This window comes from Schistocerca piceifrons, chromosome 5 (genome assembly GCF_021461385.2).
Source record: "Schistocerca piceifrons isolate TAMUIC-IGC-003096 chromosome 5, iqSchPice1.1, whole genome shotgun sequence".
NCBI classification, from domain to species: domain Eukaryota; kingdom Metazoa; phylum Arthropoda; class Insecta; order Orthoptera; family Acrididae; genus Schistocerca; species Schistocerca piceifrons.
This window is the reverse complement of record NC_060142.1, coordinates 257,662,216-257,683,340: the sequence shown is the minus strand read 5'-3', so window position 1 is coordinate 257,683,340 and position 21,125 is coordinate 257,662,216. Positions and strand designations below refer to the sequence as shown.

Here is a 21,125-nt window from a genome sequence, read left to right as displayed (position 1 = left end):
ACCGTATTGATAACGCAGGCCAACGATGGAAAAACTTTTTTGCTGAAAATACCTTATTCTTATGTTTTTTTGGGTGGGAAATACAAATACGATACTTAAAAAAACTGTATCACCCACCATTTCTTCACATTTTACAGCTAAATTAATTAATTTAAGTTATTTTTTAAAGAATTTAACAGTTTTTATATAGTTAAAATAATTTAAAAAGGAGGTGTAATGAATGTAGATGACGATGGTAGCACTGTTGAAAAACATTTGCTGGCAAAAAAAGTCAATTCTTTTTTGTGTTAACAGATGGTGTTTCATTTCCTGTCAACCTAACCTCACTTTCCCATTTCCCGTCCATGTGCTCAGTACAATGTCTAATTGTGGTTGTAAAAACTCTGCTGACAATTTGTTATATTTGTGGTGAATCTGTGATTAAAAAATACCGAGGAAACATTACAGACTTTGAAACTTCCTGGCAGATTAAAACTGTGTGCCGGACCGAGACTCGAACTCGGGACCTTTGCCTTTCGCGGGCAAGTGCTCTACCAACCGAGCTACCCAAGCACGACTCAGGCCCCGTCCTCACAGCTTTACTTCTGCCAGTACCTCGTCTCCTACCTTCCAAACTTTACAGAAGCTCTCCTGCGAAAGGCAAAGGTCCCGAGTTCGAGTCTCAGTACGGCACACAGTTTTAATCTGCCAGGAAGTTTCGTATCAGCGCACACTCCGCTGCAGAGTGAAAATCTCATTCTGGATTACAGACTTTGTGAAAAAGGTTTATCTATCATACTTTGGATCTAAACTTGGTGATCAAGATCAATCTTGGGCGCTGCATATGGTATGTTATGTGTGTGTTGAAGATCTGAGAAAATGGTCCAAAAAGGAGAAAAAAGCCTTTAGATTTGCTGTTCCCATGATATGGAGGGAGCCAAAAAGTCATTCCGATGATTGCTACTTTTGCAGTGTTGATATTACTGGCCATACTTCGAAAAACAAAGAGGTAATAAGCTACCCTAACCTTCCGGCCGACATCCAACCAGTAAGGCATGGTGTAGATTTGTCGGTTCATGAACTACCAGATGATTTAAATTCTATTCCAACAGAAGTATTTTCTGATGTACAATCAGATTTACATGAACCAGATGACGACGAATTCCACTGTAATACAGAAAGTCTAGAGCCCAAATTGTTTACACAGACCGAGCTTAATGATTTGGTTAGGGATCTGGGCTTAACGAAAGAAAACACTGAATTGCTTGGCTCTAGATTAAAACAAAAGAACTGATTGGCAGTTGGAACCAGAATATACATGTACAGAAAGAGAGACAGAGAGCAGCAATTTTCCAAGTTTTTTCAACAAGAAGGTGATTTAGTGTACTGCTCAGACGTTCCCAGTCTGACTAATGAGTTTGGTATTGAATACAAAAAGGAAGACTGGAGGCCATTTGTTAATTCATCCAAAACTAGTTTTAAGGCTGTTTTATTACACAATGGTAATATTCTGTGCATATGAAAGAAAGCTATGAAAACTTAGTAGTAGTGCTAAATAAAATAGCTTATTCTGCTCATGGTTGGATGGTATGTGGCGATCTAAAAGTAACATGCATCCTCCTTGGTTAGCAAGGTGGCTTTGCCAAATTTCCATGTTTCTTGTGTATGGGACAGTAGGGCTAGGGATCAACACAGATGCAGAAAGAACTGGCCTTTGAGGGAGTCTTTAAAACCTGGTGAGAAGAACATTCTACACAAAAACCTTGTAGATTCAAAAGAAGTACTCCTACCACCTCTCCATATAAAGTTAGGCCTAATGAAATAGTTTGTAAAGGCTTTGCCTAAAGATGGACCATGTTTTAAGTATCTCTGCCAAAATTTTCCACACCTTTCAGAAACTAAACTAAAAGAAGGTGTCTTTGTTGGACCTGACCTTAGAAAATTGATGTTTGGTGTTAACTTTGACCTTAAATGAGAAAGAAGCATGGGTATCATTCAAGCAAGTGCTTACAAAGTTCTTAGGACATGTAAAAGACCCAGAATATATTTCTATTATAGCTACAATGTTAAAGAAGTTTAAAACTTTACGATGTTTAATGAGCCTCAAAGTTCAGTTTTGGAACAGTCACCTTGATTACTTCCCGAACAATATGGGAGATGTTACTGAAGACTAATGAGAGCGTTTTCACCAGGACATCCAAGTGATAGAAAAACACTACCAAGGCTGCTGGAACACCATCATGATAATGGGACTACTGTTGGTCACTTATCCGAGAAGTTCAGCAAGCGACTCATCGTAGAAACAGTTACACAAGAAGCTTCAAAGAAAAAAGAGAAAGAAAATACAAGCCAATTCCAGTTGACAAGTGAAACCTCCATTAACACATAGTTGTTTTAAGCAGCTTACTGTAAACACAAACCATGCTTATGTTGTAACAAAGCATTTCATTAATTTCCCTGTTTATTGTATAGCATAGGATTTTTATGCTATATAATAAAAAGCATATTGCTTGAAAGCTATGGGCAATACAAAAAAATAAGGCTAGATTTGGATTCAGCTCATAAAACTCTATAATGCTCAGCTATTAAAGTAAAAAAAAAGCTTTTCAAAAAAATTTCTTTTGTTGGACTGTGTAATGGACTCTTTCTCAACGGCATTAAAAAAAATTGTACTTTGGTTTTATTGGTTAGGAATCATCATTACTTTTAGAAGCAACTTCACTGCCTTTACCAATAATCAAACAAATGACAGTATGAGTTGTTGCACTCATCAACTCTTTAAAGCCTGGTTTACACTGGCACAAACACAAGAATGTGAATCAGCAAACAAGAATTCCCTCTGGTGTGAACAGTATGTGAGCACGAGCAAACAGAATTTGGTTAATTTGGTCATGTTCATTTTGTATTTTCTAGTGTTCCGCTGCTTGTTGGTCTTTTAGCGAAGGAAGTTCGTGCCCTATCTGCTTCGGTACTATCTTCTCTACTTTTGTTGCTGACATGAGTTGTGTGCACAACTGAGTGGTCTGAAGATAATGTTACGTTTGTATTACAAAAATATGGATTTCATGAGTGATTCTGGGATCCAAGATTTTCACAGCACAAATGCGAAAGAAAAGAAATATGCCTGATAGAAAATAGCCAAAGTAGTCAAAGGACTAACTGGGCATGTGAAGAAGACCAATTCCTTAGATGCTTGCATTAGATGGGAACAGAGTAAATACAAACAAGCTTTTTGCTTCTTTTTATTAAAAAGGAAAAGTACAATACATTTCTTAGAAGTAAATAAGTATGAATATGTACCTATTAGGCTAATTAAAATACATGGAAGACATAATCACTCTAGCTGTTTATGATAGGCTGTACGTAATATTTCACTCCTTCAAGCACTTTGCATATGTTGTTGCAGGCATCAGAAACTATATGAAATATAGCAGTTATTGATATGCAAAACGATCACAAACTTAAATGTCTCCCACTGCTAATAGCTGGAGTGTAAACACTAGCCCTTCTTTAGGTTATGTTAATCACTGAGAACCAGTTTTCTGATTCCACGTTGTCTTCTAATCCAACATTTGTAATGAAGTTTTGTGAGAATGCTAAGGAAAGCTGGAGCTTCAGTTCACTGTTACGTCTATCTTACTTCTTGCTCACGTAAAAATTCAGACATGTAAATTCTACTTATTTACGCTGTTTCGCTTACTTAATCAAAAAAGATGTACTCTCAATGCAAAGCAATGCTCTCTGAATATCAGTTTTGCATTGTAGCTCTAACTAATCAGTGTTGTATCTCATGTTCCAAGAAACAATACTGCAACATTCATACACAATGCTTGTTATCTACGTTTTCTTCTGCTCCCTTAAAGAAAATGCTTCTTCAAACACAAGTAAATAACAGTAAACACCTGAATTGTCCAGAAGTGCTCGCTCACCTGTATTCTCTTCCATTTCCTCTGGTTTGAACCAGACTTAATTACAATAGTCAAACAATGGAAAATCCAGGATGGAATGTAACAATATTGAGAAGGAAAGTCGCTACTCACCACATAGTGGAGTTGCTGAGTCACAGATAATCACAACAAAAAGACTTCCACAATTAAAGCTTTTGGCCATTGTCCTTCGTCAACAATAGACACACACATGTGCATGCACACATATTCACACAAATGTAGCTCACACACACAACTGTAGTTACATGCAACTGAAACCACATTGCAAGCAGCAGCACCAGGGCATGGGCCTAGCCACCCATGGTGGTCGCATCTGCAGTGATGAGCAGTCCCTCCTGAAATATACTGAGGGTCTCACTGAAGCCTTCACCGACCGTAATTTTCCCCCCAACGTTGTAAAAAAAAAAAAAAAATCTCCCATGCCTTATCTTTCTAGCCTGCCACCATCTCCCGAAGTCCCACCGTTCATCCACAGAGCAGCATTCCCCTCGTAACTCAGTACCACCCATGACTCTGCCAGGGTTTCGATTACCACCCATCATGCCCTGAAGTGAGAAATGTCCTGCCCACTATCCTTGCCACCCATCACACCTACACAACATACTCATACATCATTACACAACCCCTGCTCCCAATCCCTCACCTCATGGCTCATACCCCTGTAATAGACCATGATGCAAGACCTGTCCCATACATACTCCCACCTCCAGCTACTCCAAATGGCTCTAAGCACTATGAGACTTAACATCTGAGGTCATCAGTCCTTTATACTTAGAACTACTTAAAACTGACTAACCTAAGGACAACACACACATCCATGCCCGAGGCAGGATTTGAACCTGCAACCATAGCAGCAGCGTGGTTCTGGACTGAAGCGCCTAGAGCAGCTCGGTCACTGCAGCTGGCCCAACTACTCCAGTCTGATCACTAATATAACCTATCCCATCAAAGGCAGGGCTACCTATGAAACCAGTCATGTGGTTTACACGTTAAGCTGCAACCACTGTGCTGCTTTCTGTGTAGGAATGACAACGATCAAGCTGTCTGTCCACATGAATGGCCACCGAAAAATTGTGACCAAGAAACAAGTGGACCACTGTGTTGCTGAACACACTGCCAAACATGATATTCTCCATTTCAATGACTGCTTCACAGTCTGTGGCATATGGATCCTTACCACCAACACCTGAACTGCGCAGGTGGGAACTTTCCCTGCAATACATCCTACGTTCCTGTAACCCTCCTGGCCTCAACCTTTGTTAGTCACTGTCCTCACCCATCCAGTACCTTCCCTGTTCCCATTCCAGCACTACACAGCCGTCATTCCACCACCAGACCAAGTCTTTTTATTTCTCTCCCCGCCCTCCGTCTAACCTGCAGCACTTCACTGTCTGCCACCCACACCATAGTATCCCTCCCCCCTCCCCCCCAGCCTCCTCCTTACACCCACCCAGTCATCACTCCCGTCAAGCATTGGTGCTGCTGCTCACAGTGTGGTTTCAGTTGCCTGAAACTGCAGTCATGCAGTCATGTGTGTGAGTTGAGTTTGTGTGTGTGTGTGTGTGTGTGTGTGTGTGTGTGTGTGTGTGTGTGTGCGCGCGCGCGCGCGCGCGCACATGCGCGTCTATGTTGATGAAGGTCAATGTTCGAAAGCTTAGTTGTGGAAGTCTTTCTTGTGCCTAACTGCGACTCAAAAGCTCCAAATGTTGTCTTAATTACAATAGGACAGCCATGACTGATTCAACTATATAACAAGACAAAGTGAAGCGTGGGGTTTGCAAATGTTGAGAATGCAGAAGAGAAACACCACACCACCATTCAATACAGTATTCAATATTACAGCAGTGAGGTAGAAAATGGATTTTTTTGAATGATCACAACTTCTGTAAGTTGCTAATCATTAGCATCGGGATTTCAATTACAAGTCATATTTTTCCCCTGAACTTTGTAGTAAATTTTGCAACAATTTATCCATAATCTTTAAGACTGTAATACCACTAAACACTGCAGCTGCGTGAAGAGAAGTGTAGACAATGACACTAGAGAAATACTGTTATTTGTGAAGACCAGTCCATCTTGAAATGTGCAATCACTCTTCAAGGACTGGTGTGAGATTATGGTGTCTTGCAACACCCCAATGGAGAAGCTGAAGAATGCACATTTCAGATAGTGCTGGGAGAAGTGCACAACACATCCATTTCCAGATGAATCTACTTTGAGAAAAACTATTTATTTGTGTGTTACAAGGTGGGCTCAATAATATACGAATTAGTGCTGTTGACCAAAAGGTCTGGATTTCCATAGATGAAACCACCAATCTGGTTGGGCGTTATGTTGCAAATGATGGTTGGTATCCTGTAAATTGGCAGACATGGAGGTATGTTCCCGCTCGTGTGAAGCTCTCGGAAAAGTAAACAGCTCAACAACTCCTTTTGTCTGGCAATTCTATGAAGCTACTACGGCCGGATGTTGTGAACAGACAAGGTTTTGCTGCTAATAAGAGGCTAAAGCAGCCATGGGGCTTCAGATGCTCTACCTCAGTATGGTGTACATCACTTGCCTCATGCAAGCATAATACAGAGTTGCAGGAGAGATGCGATCAAGGTTCCCTGATGTGGACAAATTAATTTCCTGTGGCAAGAAAACCTATATGACCGTTCTGATACAGGTGCAGAAAGTCAAGGAACAACCACCTTCACTGCTCCTCCACCCCTCAGCCTGTTCTTACACAACAGGGTTCTTGGCTTAATGTTTTTGAGCAATGAAGACATTCTTTCTTAAGATGAGTTACCCCAGAACATTATTCCACATGACATTACTGAATGAAAATATGCTAAATATGTCAATTTACTGATTTGCCTCTCCCCAAGATTTTCAATTCAAATGTGGTTAAGCTGAGTTGTTTTATAAGTTCCAAAATGTGCTTTTTCCAGTTTAATCTCTCATCAATACAGACACCAAAGAATTTTGAATCTCCTGCCCCATTTATCATTTCCTAGCAATGTGTTAACACTTATCATTGTTGCAGAACCCCTACAGGTGCAGAATTAAAAATGTTGTCTCTTTTTAAAATTGAGAGTGAGGCCATTGCAAAAAATCAGTCAATGATACTTTTAAGAACTTTATTTCCCATTTCTTCTGATTCTGTGTGTATGCTTGGATTGATTACAGTACTAGTGTCATCTGCAAAAAGAACTAATTCTGTTTGTTGTAAATTAGATGAAAGATCTCTTACATACATGATGAACAATAGTGGACCTAAGACTTAGTCTTGTGGAACCCCATATGTGATAACTCCCCAGCCTGACTCAGGAACCCGGACTATACTGGTTGAATTACCAGGTACAACTTTCTGCATTCTATTGGTTAGATATGACATTATCCACTGGTTGGCTATAACATTCATCCCATAAAACTTCAATTTATCTAGGATTATATTGTGATTCACTCAGATAAATGCCTTGGATAGGTCACAGGAAATACAAACCAGCAATATTTTGTTGTTTAATGCTTGTAAAATATGGTGAGTGATCATGTAAAGGGCATTATCAGCTAAGCAACTCTTCTGAAACCCAAACTGTGATTTGCTGAGGATATTATTGTTGCTAAGTTGTCAGCAGTGAAAGAGGTTGGTTGTTATTGCCATCTCTCACATCACCTTTCTTAAAGAGGGGTTTAACAATGGCATAGTTCAGTCTCTCTCGAAATTGCCTTGAGACAGTGATGTATCACATATTTCAGATAAGACTGGGCTTATTATATGGGAACAAAGTTTTAGTACTCTATTGGATATACAATCAAAACCAGATGAGCTTTCCTTATTGAGAGAATGTATAATTTTCTTAATTTCAGAAGGAGATGTTGGTGATACATTCATGTAACTGAATTTGATGAGAGTTACTTTTTCCACATACTTCTGTCATTTTTCTCTTTAACTGTTCCTCCCTCTGCTTTCTATTATATTTATGAAATGCTTATTAAATATACTACCGGTGACACATCATTGTGAGCCTGGTAGTGATTAATCAAGTTCTGACTGTGAAAGAGGTCTTCACAGATACCTTGTCTAGAAGCTTGGCCTACAAAAATTTGCCAACTTTTCAGTGGTATCAAGTATCATCACATGACTGGGAGCTGTTGGTACTCAGCTGTGTGATACCATGGATATTGTGCAACATGTGTAGAGTGAATTGTGTCAATATCATGGTTGCGTGGCTGACAAAGTGAACAACAAAATCCAAGGTGTTCTCCAGTGAAATTCTGGATATTCTACAATGTGAAACATTAGTGAGTGTCTTTCTGGGAATGCTACAACATTTAAAGACAATGGACCATAGTTGGTGTGCAGTGACCTTGCTGCCTTCAAATATGGTCCTGTGATGCAGAGAGCTTTCATAGGCATAAAACTATCCTCAGTGCCAACCGTAGATCTTTGAAAATAATACATGTCGGATCTCCTTTTGCCCTGAATAATGCATGAACTCAATGCAGAACGGACTCCACAAGTTTTTGGAAGTTTTCTGCAGAAATATTGAGCAATGTTGCTTCTACAGCTGCCCATAATTGAAAAAATGTTGCCGGTGCAGGATTGTGTGCACAAACTGACCACTCAATTATAAATGCCCCATAAATTTTTGACAGAATTCATGTCCGGTGATGTGGGTGGCCAAATCATGCGTGAGAATTATCCAGAATGTTCCTCACACCAATCAAGAACAACTGTCGCCGGCTGACACATTAAATTGTTGTTTGGGAACACAAAGTCCATGAATGGTTGCAAATGTTCTCCAAGTAGCCACACACAACCATTTCCAGTCAATGATCAGTTCAATTGGACCAGAGAACCCAATCCATTCCATGTAAATACAGCCCATACCATTATGAAGCTGCAACTAGCTTGCACACTGCCTTGTTGAAACCTGGGTCCATGGCTTCATGGGGTCTGCACCACACTCAAACCCTGCGACCAGCTATTTTTCTTTAAGTCATCAGTTTCCTGACTGGTTTGATGCGACCCGCAATGAATTCCTCTCCTGTGCCAGCCTCTTCATCTCAGAGTAGCACTTGCAACTTAAGTCCTTAATTATATTCCAATATACATTATTCAAATTATTAATTTATATTATATTATTAATTAATTAACATTATATACAATCTCAGCTTTCCTCTACAGTTTTTACTCTCTTTAGGTGCCTACAACACCCAAGAAGTTATTCCTTAATGTCTTAACAGACATCCTCCCATCCTGTCCCTTCTTCTTGTCAGTGTTTTCCATACAATCCATTCCTCATCAATTCTGTAGAGAACCTCATCATTGCATACCCTACCAGGCCATCAATTTTCAAAATTATGCTGTAGCACCACAATTCAAATGCTTCGATTCTCTTCTGTTCCAGCTTTCCCACACTCCAAGTTTCATTACTTACAATGCTGGGCTCCAAACGCACATTCTCAGAAATTTCTTCCACAAATTAAGACCTATTTTTGATACAATAGACTTATTTTGGCCAGAAACATCCTTTCTGCCAGTGCTAGTCTGCTTTTTATGTCCTTGCTCTGTCTATCATGGGTTATTTTGCCGCCTAGGTAGTAGAATTCCTTAGCTTCATCTACTAAGTGATCATCAGTCCTGATGTTAAGGTTCTTGCTGTTCTCGTCTCTGCTACTCCTCTTACTTTCACCTTTCTTCGAATTACTCTCAATCCATATTCTGTACTCAGACTGTTCATTCCATTCAGCATATACTGCAATTTTTCATTTTCACTGACGATAGCAATGTCACCAGCAAATCTTATCACTGATATCCTTTCACACTGAATTTTAATTCCATTCTTGCACTCTTTATTTTTGTCATTGCTTCTTCCATGTACAGAATGAACATTAGGGGCAGATGACTACATCACATCCCTGTATTACACATTTTTTAATCCGAGCACTTATTTCTTTGTCTTCAACTCATTTTTCACTCTTGGCTCTCGTACATATTGTATATTACCCACCCTTCTCAATAGTTTACCCCTATTTTTCTCAGAATTTCGAATATTTTTCATCATTTCACATTGTCTAACACCTTTTCCAGGTTGACAAATCCTATGAATGTGTCTTAATTTTTCCTTGGTCTTGCTTACATTATCAGCTACATTGTATTCCTGAATTTCCCTAAACTTTGTTGTACTTCTTTCTTTCATCAGTCAATTGAAGTATTTCTTCTTTACCCACAGTTTCTCCGCAGTTACCTTCTTTGTACCTATGTTTTTCTTTCCAACTTCTGTGACTGTCCTTTTCAGAGATACTGCAGTATCTATAGCCTTAGAGAACTTTAAGTGTGTATCTTCACATTTCCATATCCGACTTCTTTGGCTTTGATCCTGTGTGACTGGTCTCTGAGTCTATGTCTGCTCCCGGGTATGCCTTACAATCCAGTATCTGATTTCAGAATCTCTGCCTAACCATGATGTAATCCAACTGAAATCTTCCCATATCTACTTGCGTTTTCCAAGTATGCCTCCTCCTCTTGTGATTCTTGAGCAGAGTATTTGCTATTACTAGCTGACATTTATTGTAGAACTCAATTAGTCTTTCTCCACTCTCACCTCTCTCATTACAAGTACCAAGCCCATATTCTCCTATTAAACCTTTTTTTTTACTCCTTCCCCCAGTAACACATTTTAGTCCCTAATGACTATTAGACATTCATCTCCAACAATGTAGGAAAAGATAGATTGCTACTTACCGTAAAGAAGACACGTTAAGTTGTGGACAGGCACAATTAAAAGACACCTATACAATGCTTTCGGCTACAACCTTCACAAGAAAAAGAACCCCCCCCCCCACACACACACACACACACACACACACACACACACACACAAAAGAAAGCACACCTCACACACATGATCACCAACTATGGCAGGTCAGGCCAGATACAACTATCACATGGGATGGCAGCAGCAATCTGGAGGTGGCAGGGAAGGCAAAGGTATAGTAGTGTATGACGCGAAAGGGGGGGGAGGGGGGGGGGAACCACTGAGGAATGCTCTCTGGCAGAGATTGCAGGGGCTCAAATGCCAACAGGCACAGCATCAGGTGGCTGTGGAATAAAGGAGCGGAAAGGAGCAGGGTGGGGAAAGATGGGCGAATGCTTTGCCAGAGGGTCGCAAACAAAGAGGCTGAGAGATGAGAGTGGAGAAAAGATGATAGGACAGAGGGTGTGGAAACTGTTGGGTGGAGAGCGTTGGGACATTATGTTACCATAAATTTAGGCTGGCATAATTTTGGGCTGGAGAATGTCTTCTAAGGATAACTCCCATCTACGAAGTTCGAAAAAGTTGGTGGAGGGAAAGATCCAGATGGCTCGGGTAGTGAAGCAGCCATTGAAATCAAGCAAGTTATGCTCAGCTGCATGTTGTGCCACACGGTGGTCTACTTTGCTCTTAACAACCCACACACTACTAACATTTCCCCTTTGCTACCGCCTCCAGATTGCTGCTGCCATCACACATGATTGTTGCATTCTGGCATGAGCTACCAATGTTGGTGGTCTTTTGTGTGTGTGTGTGTGTGTGTGTGTGTGTGTGTGTGTGTGTGTGTGTGAGGTGTTGGTTGGTTGAAAAGGTGTGGAGGGACCAAACTGCTAGGTCATTGGTTCCTCATTCATTCAGATTAAAATAATTCCACAATGGTGGGAGTAAAATAATCGAGACATACAAAAAACAGCTGGAAGAAAAGAGAAAACCTGCAGTACATACTGAGAATCGAGAGGAAGTGACACTGGAGAGCCGCAGTGTTAACTGAGTCCTTAGGGCCAAGTGTAAGGTCCAGAATAATCTGTGGCCTGGGTGTACACCATGGAGGTGTATGTGAATGAACCTCAAGGAGAGGCGGTAACGGGAAGGACTCCAGTTCAGACAGAAGGGACCAAACGTGAACCGCAATCGTAGGTCCTGACCTGGGCCGCTCATGCGAGAGATGAACCGCCTTGGTTGGGAAAAGGAGACGGTAATTCAGATGTGCAGGAGGACTATGAACGTGTGCAACATTACTGGCGAGCAGTTGTGCACGCCTAACATTCAATGGAGGGACGCCGGCCTCCACCAGGGCACTGGTCACCAGACTCTTTCTAAACACTCCCATCACTAGGCGAACGCCACAGTGGTGCACTGGGGTGAGTAAACGCAACACTGAGGACGCCGCCGAACAGTAAACCAGACTCCCATAGTCAAGGCGGGATTGAACAAGGGCTCTCTTGATCTGCACCCCATTTGGTGCTGCTCAGGCAGCGGAGGATATTGAGGTGCTGCCAGCACTGCCACCTAAGCTGACGAAGGTGAGGTAGCCAAGTCAATCGGGCGTCTAAAACCAGTCCTAAGAATTGATGTGTCTCCACTACGGTGAGTGGATCGTCATTAAGGTAAAATTCGGGTTCTGAATGAACTGTGCAACGCCGACAAATGCATGACACACAATTTCACGGCTGAAAGCTGGAAGCCGTGGGCTAGAGCCCATGTCTGTGCCTTGTGAATGGCAGCCTGTAGGCACCGCTGAGCAACACCAGCACTGGAGGAGCAGCACGAAATGCAGAAGTAGTCCTCTGCATACAGAGAAGGTGAGACCAACAGCCCTACAGCTGCAACTAGACCACTAATAGCCATTAAAAATAGACACACTCTCAATACAGAGCCCTGTGGAATGCCATTCACCTGAATACAGGGAGAACTATGGGAGGCACCGAGTTGGACGTGGAAAGTAAAGAGCTACATGAAGTTTTGGATAAAAATTGGAAGTGGGTCCTGGAGACCCCATTCTCACAATGTGGCAAGGATACGATGTCGCCAAATCTCATCATATGCTTTCCGTAAGTCAAAGAAAACAGCAACCAGATTTTGGCATCTGGAAAAGACTGTTCGGGTGGCAGACTCAAGGGACACAAGATTATCAGTGGTAGAGCGACCCTGGTGAAACACGCCCTAACATGGAGCCAGTAGGCCACGTGACTCCAGCACCCAACCCAACTGCCGACACACTACACATTCCAGCAGCTTACAAAGAAAGTTGGTGAGGCTGATGGGCCGGTAGCTATCCACATCAAGCAGGTTTTGACTGGGTTTCAGCACCAGAATGATGGCGCTCACCTGCACTTGCGACGGAAAGACGCCATCGCACCAGATCCGGTTGAAGATGATGATGAGATGTCATTTGTAGCCAGACAAGATATGTTTAATCATCTGACTGTGGATCCAATCCGGCCCAGGAGATGTGTCGAGGCAATGTGCAAGGGTGCTGAGAAGCTCCCACTCCGTAAATGGTGTGTTATAGGGTTCACTGTGGCATGTAGTAAACAAGAAGACTTTCCTTTCCATCTGTTGTTTGAGGGTGCGGAAGGCTGGGGGGTAGTTCTCTGACGCAGAAGCTTGAGCATAGTGCCCAGCAAAGTGCTCGACAATTATGTTTGCATCATGCCAGGGACACCTGTTGGGCTCTAGTACCCAAAAAGATGTCTAATCTTCGTCCACAGTTCGGATGGTGATCTATGGCACCCAATGGTCGATACATACCTCTCCCAACACTCACGTTTCCGTCGCTTTATAAGCTGGCGAACGTGGGCAAGGAGCTGCTTAAAGGCTATTAGGTGCTCTAGGGAAAGGTGCCGCTTATGTCACTGTAGAGCACATCGACGCTCTTTAATTGCCTCAGGAACTTCCAGCGACCACCAAGGGACTGTCTTTTGCCAGGGGCACCCTAAAGAATGAGAGATCGAGTTTTCCGCCGCAGAAATGATCGTTGTAGTGACCTGCTCAACAACAACTTTGATGGCACCATGTGGAGGGAGATTCAGTGGTGACAGCATAGTTTGCCTTGTTTAAAGCCCATGTGGGTAGCCATCTGCGGGCATGACGCCGGGAGAGTGACAGGATGATGTGGATGTGGTCACTACCACACAGGTCATCATATGCTCTCGAGTGGATAGATGGCAGAAGGCCAGGACTGCGAACTGAGAGATGAATGGCCGAACATGTGCCACGTGCCACACTGAAATGTGTGGGGGCACCCGTATTTAAGAGCCAGAGATCCAGTTGTGACAGGAAATTTTCGACCTCCCTACCTCCGCCAGTAAGTATGGTGCCACCCACAAGGGGTTATGCGCGTTAAAATCTCCCAAAAGTAGGAAAGGAGGTTTAGGGAGCTCATCAATCAGTGCAGCCAATATGTTCAGGGATAGGGTTGGTTGGTTAGTTTGTGGAGGTTGAAGGGACCAGACTAAAAACGCCATCGCTCCCTTTTTCCACAATCATGGAACACCCACAAGGAACAAAAACAAGCAACGGAGACGACAAGGGATAACACAAAACGAGAAAGACAGACAAAGACCAGAAAAGAGGAATTAAAAACACACAGAGTGTTACAGTGGCCGGCCAACCCTGGAAACAAAAAAAGGAAAAGCCAACCACCAAGAGACACACTAAAAAGCCCAATCTAAAACCTTAGGCCAAAGGCCAGACTTAACACAAAAGAAAGAGACTAACCCTCAGATCGAGCAACAAAAGCCCCCTGCATGAATAAAACTCAAAACTAAGTGTGCCATGGGAGCATCATCCGATAAAAGTGGAGGGAGCGTATCAGGAAGCACAAATGTCTGTCTGAGAGCAGTTAAAAGCAGACAGTCCAACAAAATGTGGACCACTGTCAAAGCTGAACCACAGCAACAGAGAGGTGGGCTGTCACGGCGCAATAAATAACCGTGCATCATCAAGGTGTGGCCAATGCGCAGCCGGCAGAGTACAACAGAGTCCTTGCGAAAGGATCGCAAGGAGGAGCGCCACACACTGGTAGTCTCCTTGACGATCCAAAGTTTGCTCAGTGAAGGCAGGTGCGCCATTCATCACCCCAGGTACCAAGGACCTTCTGCCGCAAAAATGAATGGAGATCAAACTCCGAAAGGTCAAACTCCGAAAGGCCAATCTCCAAAGCCGGTGCACTGACAGCCTGTTTGCCAAGAGTATGGATAGACTCCTTGATAGCAATCATCAGACGAGAGCAAGGGAAACACTGGTCGATAGCTCATAAACTGCTCCGGGAGTCACCACAGATAACGAAGGATTCACGTGAGCAGGAGCGGATATACTCTAGGGCGCGATAGATGGCAACCAGCTCGGCAATGAAAATACTGCAGCCAGCCGCCAATGAGCATTTTTCAGAATGATCCCCAAGAGTAAGAGCATGACCAACTCGACCAGCAACCATCGAACTGTCGGTATAGACCTCATCAGAACCGTGAATGCGGCAAGGATGGAAAGAAAGCAGCGGGGGAGGGCCTCGGGAGTGTGAGTCCTTCAGGCCCTGTGCCAAATCCAGCCGAAGGCATGGGTGGGAGACACACCACGGGGGTATACATATACTGGCTGGAAAAGGGGTGGGAGAGGGAAAAATCAAGCCCAGAGAGAAGAGCCTGGACGCAAACCGCGATCGTACACCCTGATCGGGGCCGCTGTTCTGGAAGATGGACGACCGAGTTGAGGAACAGGAGACGGTAATTTGAATGCCTGGGTAAGCTACAAACATGTGCAGCATAAGAGGCCAGTCGTCGTTGGTGCTGGAGCCACAATGGAGGGACACCAGCCTCCACAAGTAGGCTTTTTACAGGGCTTGTGCGGAAAGCTCCAGTTGCAAGTCGGATACAACGGTGAAGTATAGGGTCAAGCAACCTCAACGTAGAAGGCGATGTCGAACTGTAAACCAGGCTCCCATAATCGAGACGGGACTGAATCAACGCCTGATACAGTGTTAGAAGGGTAGACCAATTGGCACCCCAGCTGGTGTGACTCAAGCAACGAAGAGCGTTAAGATGCCGCCAGCTGCGGAATATGAGGGAGCCAAGTCAACCGGACCTCAAAAAGCAAGCCCACAAACTGATGAGTCTCCACCAAGGCAAGAGGTTTGCCATCACAAAGTTGTGGCTCAGGGTAAACAGTGCGACACCGGCAGAAATGCATGATGCAGGTCTTGGCAGCCAAGAACTGGAAGCCGTGGGTGACGGCCCAAGACTGCACTCTGTAGCCCCCGTCCAGCAACCGCAATGCCAGTGGAGATATAATACTGGCAAAAAGTCATCAGCATACAAAGAAGCCGATACAGACGTTCCCACAGCTGCAGCTAGCCCATTGATAGCAACTAAAACGAGGCAGACACTCAAGACACAGCCTTGCCAGACCCCATTCTCCCGAACTTGGGAGGAACTATGGGAAGAACCAACTTGCACATGGAAGGAACAAAGCAACAGAAAATTTTGAAAAATCTGGAGCGGGCCCCTAAGACCCCACCCACAAAGCGTGGTGAGGATGTGATGTCGCCACGTCGTATCTTACGCCTTCCACATGTCAAAAAGGAAGGTAACCAGATGTTGACGACATCCAAAAGCCGTGCAGATGGCAGACTCCCAGCAGACCAGATTATTGGTGGCAGAGTGGGCCTTACGGAACTCACCCTGGGACAGAGCCAGAAGGAACCAAGACTCAAGTAGCCAACTCAACATCCGGCTGACCACACGTTCAAGCAACTTGCACCTAACGTTGGTGAGGCTAATAGGGCAGTAGCTGTCCACCTCCAGGGGGTTCTTGCCAGGCTTCATCAATGGGATGATAATGCTTTCCCGCCATTGAGAGGGGAACTCGCCCTCAAGCCAGATACGGTTGAAAAGGTTGAGGAGGTATCGCTGGCAGTACACTAAGAGGTGCTTGAGCATCTGATAGTGGATGTGATCCGGCCCGGGAGCTGCATCAGGGCAAGTGGCTAGGGCACTGTAGAATTCCGACTCACTGAATGGAGCATTGTACGATTCAGGGTGGCGCGTATGGAATGAATGGCTCCGACCTTCCAAACGCTCTTTCAGGGAGCGGAAGGCCAGTGAGTAATTTGTAGAAGCAAAATTCTGAGCATAATGCTCTGCTAAGAGCTCTGCAACCATGCCTGAACCAGTATAGTCTGCTCCAATTAGCGAAAGCCCAGGTACGCCTATGGGTGTCTGATACCCCTAGAGTCGCCTAATCGTGCACCAAACCTGCGATGGAGTGGTACAGGTGCCAATGGTGGAGACATACCATTTCCAGCACTCCTGCTTCCATCAGCAAATAAGGCATCAGAGTCGTTTAAAGGTAATGAGGTGTTCCAATGATGAGTGCCACTTATGAGCTGGAGGACTCCCCTGCGATATCTAATCACCTCAGTGATCTCCGTTGACCACCAAGGCACAGTCCTCTGCAGAGGGGACCCGGAAGAACAGGGAATTGCAGATTCTGCGGCAGAAACAATGCCAGTGGTGATCGTGTGAACCACAACAACAGCGCCATGAGAAAGAGGCCCAAGAGTGGCAATGGAGGCTAACGAGTCCCAGTCAGTCTTATTCAAAGCCCATCTTGGGAGACGCGCAGGTGAGTGGCACTGGGGCAGTGACAGAAAGATTGGAAAGTGGTCACTACCGCACAAGGTCTCATGCACATTCTATTGGACATACGGTAGAAGGCCAGGGCTGCAGACCGAAAGGTCGATGGCTGAGTACATGCCATGCGCCTCACTGAAATGTGCAGAAGCACCATCATTTAGAAGAGAAAGGTCGAGCTGTGCCAACACTTGCTCAACGACAGTGCCTCGGACTGTTGCCACCAATCCACCCAACAAAGAGTTATTGGTGTTAAAGTCAGCCAACAACAAAAAAGGTGGCGGCAATTGGGCTATCTGTGCAGCCTATACATGCTGTGGGACATCACCGTCCTGTGGAAGACAGAGAATGCAGACAGTAACAGCCTGAGGCATCCACACCCAAACAGCAACAGCCTATGAAGGTGTTTGAAGAGGGATACAATCGCTGTAAAGAGAGTTAAGAACGTAGACACAGACTCCACCAGATAACCTCTCATGAGCTGCCCGATTCTTATAGCAACCCCGATTGCCACAGAGGGCAGGGGTTCACATCGTCAGAAACCAAGTTTCCTGGAGAGCAATGCAAAGGTAAGGGTGAAGGCTGAGAAGTTGACAGAGCTCAGCAAGGTCATGGAAAAAACCGCAGCAATTCCACTGAAAAATGACATTCTCCGCGACCAAAAAATATGTGAAGGGGGGCACATTACGCCACTGGATCACCTGCTGCCACCGACTGAGTGCCCGTGCAATCGACTTCCATGGTGTCTGAGGGTCCGCCGAGATCCAGGTCCTCAGCGGACGCCAGAATCTCCACCCCATTCTCAGACGCAGAGCTTGTAAGTTGCGTTGGGGTGGGCATCACAACAAGTTCCTTGGCCTTAGAGGTCTTCTTGGACTTTTCCCGCTGCTCCTTGGGTTTCACAGGCTGGGAGGGCTTCACTGATTCAGTCTACGGGACTGAGGAGAATCGTGAAGCCCTACGACCAGCTGCTTGTGGGCACTTACATCACTCGTGGGTGTCATCCTTCCCACTGGTGGAAACCTAGGAAGGGAGGGACCGAAGAAACCCCTTCCAAGCGAGAGGAGCTGAAGAAGTTTGACGCTTCACCGGCTTAGAAGTGGGGACGGACGTCCACAATGAGTGGGGTGGGGGCGTGGGGGGGTAGGGGGGGGGTGTTGCTCGGGAAGTAGGTGACACAGGACCAACAGGGAGGGTAGTGGGCCCCCACGGTCACGGGGACAGTGTAGTCTTACAGCTCAGGGAACCAAATGGAATTCACTGAACTGAAGGGGCTATCATTGTTGTCGAAGCGGCAGCATAAGGGGAAGTCATTCACACAGGATGGAGTCATTCATATTATCTCTTAGCCTCAGTGTAGGTCAGTTGGTCCAGGGTCCTATATTCCATGATTTTCTGCTCTTTCTGTAAAATCCTGCAGTCTGGCAAGCAAGGTGAATGATGCTCTCCGCAGTTGACACAGATGGGAGGAGGTACACATTGAGTATTGGGATGTGATGGGCATCCACAATCTCGACATGTCAGGCTGGAAGTACAGCGGGAGGACATATGGCCAAACTTCCAGCACTTAAAACACCGCATCGGGGGAGGGATATAGGGCTCGACGTCACAGCGGTAGACCATCACCTTGATCTTCTCAAGCAATGTATCACCCTCAAAGGCCGCCATGATGAAGGCACCGATGGCAACCTGATTATCACTCAAACCCCGACGAACGCACAGGACGAAATGAACCCTTCACCGCTCTAAATTGGTGTGCAGCTTGTTATCAAACTGCAAAAGAAGGTCCCTGTGGAATATAATACCCTGGACCACATTTAAAGTCTTATGGGGAGTGATGGTAAGTGAAACATCCCCAACTTGTCACAAGCGAGTAATGCCTGTGACTGGGCAGAGGATGCTGTTTTTATCAAAGCTGACGCAGAGCGAATTTTGGATAAGCCCTCCACCTCCCCAAACGTTTCCTCTAAATGCTCTACAAAGAACTGAGGCTTCATGGACACAAAGCATTCCCCATCAGCTCTCGTATATACTAGGTAGCGGGGTGAATAAGCTTCGCTGCCATTCTTAGTCTTTCATTCCTCCCATGGTGTGGCCAGAGAGGGAAACAATCTGGGATCATATGTGTTTGCATTAAATTGAGCCCTGGAATGCTTAAGAGACTGCTGGCGGCTGGCCACCAGCAAGAGATGATGTGCCACGCTTCACTGCGTTTAATTCGCCCTGATGTCACCCACTCCGAACCTGGGCCCTCCCCACGGGCGCCACCAATCTGCAGCAAGAGCCACCTGGAAGGATGGCCATTGCCGGGAGTCTCAATGCCCCAGGGAGATAGGCATCTACTCCTTGGAATAGGTGGGAAGTTAACCACGCAGGAATCAGCAGAGTGATCCCTGTGTTGTCAGGGGGCTACAACCAACAGAGTACGTGGTGACCCCACCACAACGGACTGACTGGATATCAGTTACAAAGAAGTCCATGGTCATCGTCAGCGCAGAAAGCGACACAGCATAATGGATGGCAGAAACTGCACCCAAGAGGCGGAGAGTGAGTGGGATTGCAATCAGACAACAAGAAAGCGGGCTAAAGATCTCAATGCACAATGGATACAATGCACTATGTAAGGCGCACTTCCCCAATTGGCTCGCTCTTCAGAAAAATTTGCAACTATGGAAATCAAACCCTACAGGGGAGCATCACATAAAGGCCAAAATGTGAGAGACTCATTTAGTCCCCTCTTACGACAGGCAGGAATGCCTCAGCCTATCCTAACCTCCGGACCCACAGGGGTGTTCACGGATACTGCACCATCTGGAGGAAGATATACATTGCAGACAGTTATTTCTTGTGTCGTCCTTATCCTGACAGCCACAGCTTCAAGAGGGGTTTATTTGGGCACAGGTTCACTACATATACTGAGTTCAGGACATAGCCACAAACTTCACACAACACTATTATAGTCACTACAGCTCCTGTAATATCCCTTACAGCTGCAGAGGGCAGGGATCCGCATTACCTGGAACCAGGTTTCCTGGAGGGCTATGCAGAAAGCAGTGTAAAGCTTAACAGTTGCCGTAGCTCAGCCAGGCGTTGGAAAAAACCGCCACAATTCCATTGGAGGATTACATGATTGTCAGACTGGGAAGGCACAGAACACTCAATGAGACAGTCTACACCTCAGCATCACCTGCTGCCACCAGATGAGTACCTCCGCGATTGACATCCACTGTGTTGAGGGCCCAGCGAGCTCTAGGTCCTCAGCGGATGCCAGAATTTCCACTTGATCCTCAGACACAGAGCTTGTAGGTAGTGGTGGTGTGGGTCCCACCGCAGTGCCTTAGTACTTGGGGGTCTTTTTCTTTTTGGGTTTCTCTCGTTGCTCCTTAGATTTGTCCAACTGGGAGGGCTTCACTGATTCAGCCTTAGGGAATGAGGAGGACCGTGAAACCCTGTGGTTGCTTTGTACACTGGCAGGTATCAGCTTTGCCACTGGTAGGAAACTGGGAAGGGATCCCTTCCTGGTGAGAGGAGCCGAAGACGACTTACGCTTCTGCGGCTGAGAAGCATCAAGGGGGCAGGTGGAGTCTGACGGCTCAGAGCCAACTGTATGTGGCAGAATGGAAGATGGTAGAACCATTGTCGTAGCAGCGGCGTAGGCTGACGTCATATGCACAGGATGTAGCCTCTCTTATTTTCTCTTAGCCTCAGTGTAGGTCAGTCAGTCCAGGATCTTGTATTCCATTATTTTTCTTTCTTTCTGGAGAATC

General features: G+C 45.1%; 1 protein-coding gene across 1 annotated transcript in view; it reads right to left on the bottom strand.

Moving 5' to 3' along the window:
- LOC124798432 overlaps positions 1–21,125 on the bottom strand; it is a 292,118-nt gene that overhangs the window by 209,229 nt on the left and 61,764 nt on the right. The window lies entirely within an intron of this gene.